The 5,817-nt window shown below is 36.9% G+C and overlaps 2 non-coding genes across 2 annotated transcripts; both read right to left on the bottom strand.

Moving 5' to 3' along the window:
• Positions 1-52: 52 nt before the first annotated feature.
• Positions 53-126, bottom strand: Trnan-guu (transfer RNA asparagine (anticodon GUU)). Its single transcript has one exon. It is a non-coding gene; the product is annotated as a tRNA-Asn (tRNA).
• Positions 127-1,791: 1,665 nt separating this feature from the next.
• Trnan-guu (transfer RNA asparagine (anticodon GUU)) lies at positions 1,792-1,865 on the bottom strand. The gene has a single exon. It is a non-coding gene; the product is annotated as a tRNA-Asn (tRNA).
• Between the last annotated feature and the right edge of the window lie 3,952 nt (positions 1,866-5,817).

Genomic DNA, 5,817 nt, shown 5'->3' with positions numbered 1-5,817 from the left:
AAGCAAAAACCATTTATTTTTAAATTCAAAAAAGAAAAAGAAAAAAAGAAAACGTCCCTGGGTGGGCTCGAACCACCAACCTTTCGGTTAACAGCCGAACGCGCTAACCGATTGCGCCACAGAGACTGCTGACTATCAACCACGCACATGTATTATTATTTCCAGATGATGCCTAAATTGCTCCTATTGCATTTGTTTAATAAGGCGATTATAAAGGGAATTCGATGTGATTTTTCTTGACTATAACTCAAACCATTTTAGTAAAGAGCAATTCGCTTCAACAGTCGTAACGTCACTTCCCTCGTAATGACGCATGGTAACTTAGTAACTGGCTCTAAACTATCGGAACAATAGAGGACGCCCTTATGAAATATTTTTTCCGACGAGCATAGAAGCGTATCCAGAGGAAAAAAAACCCATAATAAATCTGATTATGTTTTGACTTTTACACCTTCTGATCACAAGACATATGAAAAGTTCTAGCCAGCATGAAGAATTTAAAGTACGGATTTTCTTTGTTCAGAACCACGATGGCCGCCGTTACTGGGCGACGTGACATCAGACTATTGAATCCAATTCAAGCCATTTTAACAAAAAGCAATTACAATAATGAACAATAGCAATGATGATGCTTGAGTCGCATTAAGAGAAATTAAGAAATTAATTTTTAAAAGAAGAATTCAGTCTTGTCATTCAGGGTTAATCAATAAAGCAAGATCGTATATCTCAAAAACAACAACTAATCTCTCCTTTAAAATAAAGGAAACACACAAACACTAAAAAAAACAAAACAAAATAGTTTAGCTTTCAAATAATAATTAAAGAAAAAACATCCATCTTGGTTGGACTCGAACCACCAACGCGAGGTTCGATATCTCCATAATCGATTCCAAATATTTAAAAAAGAAACAACATGAGAACCCCGTTTATAGATAGTTCGAAGATGACGTCATTCAGGCCTTTGTTATTGTTTTTGCCATCCGCGTTTGTGAGTTGTTCTCACTAAACTGTATCAACCAGACTATAAAAGTTCGTGGTTACACAGAGTTTGTGTGTTGGTCCGTTATACTTCCGGATGACAATATTGTGAACTCCTTGGCCAAGCGATTCTATCTATATTTATCGTACTCATGACGTGTGAGGTCAAGAAGTACCAAGATCTAATTATCACTGACCTTCGGTGGTGTAGTTGGTCTCGGGTACTATTTTTGTTGCCTTAATCCCCTCTTACTTTCTACCCATCATCTCGGGCAACCCGGTCAAACTGATGACGTCATTGTAATTATGTTTATAGTTGTTATGGTAATCATAGAGTGAGTACCCAAGTGTTATTGAAATACTTTTTAGTCTAGCTGTTGTGAGCTATTTGAAATCGTTAAAACTTAATGGATTCGCTATCACTACAAAACATTACATTATTAAATTTAATCACCATCATTACCATCACCATCACCATCATCATCATCATCATCATCATCATCATCATCATCATCATCATCATCATCATCATCGTCATCATCATCATCAGCATCATCAGCATCATCACTATCATATTCATCGTCATTATCATCATCATCATCATCATCATCATCATCATCATCATCATCATCATCATCATCTCATCATCATCATCATCATCATCATCATCATCACACAGCAGCAGCAGCAGCAGCATCATCATTTAGAGTCCAGCCAAAAAAAAAGAAGGAAGATGAAAGTACATGTTTTCTCAATTCGTGAAACAAGCAAAAACTATTTCATTTTAAAATTAAAAATGAAAGAAAAATAAAACGTCTCTGGGTGGGCTCGAACCACCAACCTTTCGGTTAACAGCCGAACGCGCTAACCGATTGCGCCACAGAGACTGTTGATTATCCGCCGACACCCCCATTTATTACTATTGTATCTGAATCATCAACCTTGTGAATCCTTAACTTATCCGCAGTCCGTGATGAATGTTACTCGCCACTACAAAATATAGTTAGTATGCGCTTGGCTAAGAAGCTCACAACTTTGTCATACGGAGGTATATTGGTCCAATACACAAACCTTTAACGTTTATCGTCTGGTTAATACAATTTAGTGAGAACTACTCATAAACGCGGATGGCAAAAAACAATAACAAACACCAGAGTGACGTCATCTTCGTTCTGTCCATAGATAGTATGCAGATGACGTCACTCAGGCCTTTGTTAATGTTTTTGCCATCCGCGTTTGTGAGAGTTCTCACTAATGATATTAACCAGACTTAAAGTTCATGGTTACACAGAGTTTGTGTTTGTCCGTTATACTTCCGGATGGCAATGTATGGAACTCCTTGGCCAAGCGCATACTATCTATAGATAGAATGAAGTTGACGTCACTCAGGTCTTTGTTATTGTTGATGAATATTTGTAAGCAATGGAACAACCACAATTATCATTATGCATGATAATGAGGAAGATAATGATGATGATGATGATGATGATGATGATGATGATGATGATGATGATGATGGTGATGATGACGATGATGACGGTGATGATGGTGATGATGATGATGATGATGATGATGATGATGATGATGATGATGATGATGATGATGATGGTGATGAAGATGGTGATGGTGATGATGTTGATAAACACGATAATGACGATAATGATGATGATAATAGTGATGTTCATTGGTCAAGCTTGATCATGATGATATATGTACAATAAAATTCATTTTCAGCATTCACAGTCCGCTACATCACCAAGCGATATATCGGGGACTATGCACCCAACACAGGTGAGCTCTTTTATCTCTTCCTTTCATTCATTCCATTTATCTTTATGACCAGATTTTATATTCTTGTTTTGATTTTCCCAGTGCTAATTCCCCTACTTCCCTTATATCCTCCCCCTATCCACTACTTCATCATCATACTACTGTTACAACGACTACTACTGTTACTCCTTCTTCTCCCCCTCCTCCTCCTCCTCCTCCTCCTCCTCCTCCTCTTCCAACTACTACTACTACAACTACTACAACTACTACTACTACTACTACTACTACTACTACTACTACTACTACTACTATCATTACTACTATTACTTCTATTAATACTACTACTACTACTACTACTACTACTACTACTACTACTATACTACTAACTACTACTACTACTACTACTACTACTCTAACACTACTACTAACTACTACTACTATTTCTACTACTACTACTACTACTACTACTGCTATTACTACTACTACTACTACTACCACTACTACTACTACTACTACTACTACTACTACCACTACTACTATTTCTACTACATCTCCAGACTCCTCGTCCTCTCTTTACCCTGTATCCTCTTTTCTTATTTTCTTCTCCCCGTCTTCATCGTATTCACTGAACAGGCAGCTGGGATAATACACCAAATACAACAAAAATATTCTTGTGATGACAGAATGAATAACTAATTGAGATAAAAGCACCCACTCCTAGCACCCAAATCAAAATCAAACAGATGGGAGAAAGTTGAGGCCCACTTCAGATTCCTGTCGAATTCAGACTGATGTTCATAATAATATAAACTACGAGATCACATAGGGAAATCAAGCAATGGTCTGTACAAGGATACACTTCAAAGGCACAACTGTATTTGTTTCACTTTCATGTGACCATCTGTGTTTATTCATGACTCGATTTACGTTCTATCAGACAGGAAACCTTAACCTTTCCTTACCCATCATTTTCGGTATTTTCCCAAAATGGCAGTCTTACCCAGCAGAAAAAATGATTCTTTAAACTCAAACAAGCTCTCTACAAAACAATTTTATGCTCTTATTAATTAAACAAAGCTCATTCTTCAAAGTTTGTAATGTACAAAATACATCTGAATAAGAAAAATGTATATTGTTTCGTAACAAATGTGACGATTTTGTAACAAATGTGACGATTTTGTAACAAATGTGACGATTTGGTAACAAATGTGACGATTTTGTAACAAATGTGACGATTTGGTAACAAATGTGACGATTTTGTAACAAATGTGACGATTTTGCTTTATACTAGGAGAGGGTTAATTTGTCACTCACCTAGAATAGTTGAAACGCATGTCCACATAGCTACTTGTAATACTTTGCCTGACATTAGAATAGAGAGCTGGCGTTTTACATTGTAAACATTTAATACGATGCTCTGTCAGAAATATGCGTTGAAATGTATCTTTTTAACATAATATGTTCGTGGGTTTAGCTATACGTGTCTTGAATTAATCAATAGTTTACTTTACAGTACTTATTACTCTACTTATGGTTATCTTGCTATATGACTTCTCTGTAAGCAAAAAGGAGCTTTTATATAGCGCAATATCCACTAAAATGTTTTCAAAGCGCTTTACAAGGGGTCCCTGGTCAAAAGCAACATTTAACATGGCGGACGGGACAAAGACACTGCTGTTAACGGCAAGGTACTCATTTTACACCTGAGTACGGTGAGAGAATCTGAGGAAAGAGCCTTTTCCAAGGACTCAACTATGCACCGAGCGCGAGGCTCGAACCCAGGACCTTCCGATCCGAAAGCGAGTGTCATACCACTAGACCACATAGCCGCACAATGCATTGATAATAATTTCAATAACAATTTTCTTTGCAGTTTTGTTGTTGTTTTTGTTTTTGTTGTTGTTTTTGTTGTTCATTTCTTCTCGCAATTTGACTGTTCTATTTCTGAGCGATGAAAATCATAATTTCCTAATTGCATCGCCTGTCAATTATAAATGTCATGTATTATTTAATTAGAAGGTAGTGAAACATCCTGAAGCTTAAATCTTCTATACTCCTTTGTCTCTATCATGATGGATCGAATGAAATAACGAACCTCAAAGCTTTTCTCAGAGTAATTAGATTCCCAAAGAAGTTTTTTTTCTTCTTCTGGTTGTTATGTTATTTTATACACTTTAGAAATGTATATTCTTAGTGTCAAGCCCTATATTAATGTTAGCTTGGCGGCATACTGATGAAATGATTGCATTCCATTGGTTTCGATACATGCCTGTTATGCGTTATCTCTGTCGAAAAACCATCATAATCTTGCTTAACAAGCGTCGTGTCTCGTCCTATGTGATGAAGTGTTGTTGGCTAAAGGACCCATATAGATATAATGAAGTTGACGTCACTCGGGTCTTTGTTAATGTTTTTTGCCATCAGCGTTTACGAGTAATTCTCACTAAACTGTTTTGTCCAGACTATAAACGATCATGGTTACACAGAGTTTTGTGTGTTGTCCGTTATACTTCCGGATGGCAATGTTGTGAACTTCTTAGCCAAGCGCATACTATCTTTAAAGAGATTTGAACACGTTTAGAGGATATTGCACTATATAAAAGCTCAAGTTTCTATTTTTAAAGATTATGTGACCAACCCTTTCAACCCGGTATATTGACCGAGTGAACTGTTTTCAAAATAATTCCTTTATTTATACCCAAGGGAAAATTTGTCATTTGGGTTTATTCCGAGGGTAGACTGGAATACCCAAGGCGTCAGCCGCAGTTCAGCCCATAAAAGTGAATTTATTTGGGCGGTGGAACTTGCTGAAGGCCATACACACCGCTGCGGGAAGTCGGAACTCTCGTTGCTTTCAGGTTACGAAGCAAAACATCCATACCATTGTTCCACTCTGCCCCCTATATGGTTAACTGTGTACTCTGGAAATACACATATTTAACAATTTGGCCAGAACACTCGTCCTTCAAATATTGATCGATCGATATTTGAAGGTAAAGCTTTCTGGCCAAAGTTTTAAACGCATGTCTTTCCACAGGCTACAGTTAAAATAGATAAATATATAAATAA

Source organism: Berghia stephanieae, unplaced genomic scaffold (assembly GCF_034508935.2).
Source record: "Berghia stephanieae isolate SIO BIC M18660-M18661 unplaced genomic scaffold, UCSD_Bste_1.3 scaffold5282, whole genome shotgun sequence".
NCBI classification, from domain to species: Eukaryota; Metazoa; Mollusca; class Gastropoda; order Nudibranchia; family Aeolidiidae; genus Berghia; species Berghia stephanieae.
The sequence above is the reverse complement of the archived record's forward strand: the minus strand, read 5'-3'. Positions and strand labels throughout refer to the sequence as shown.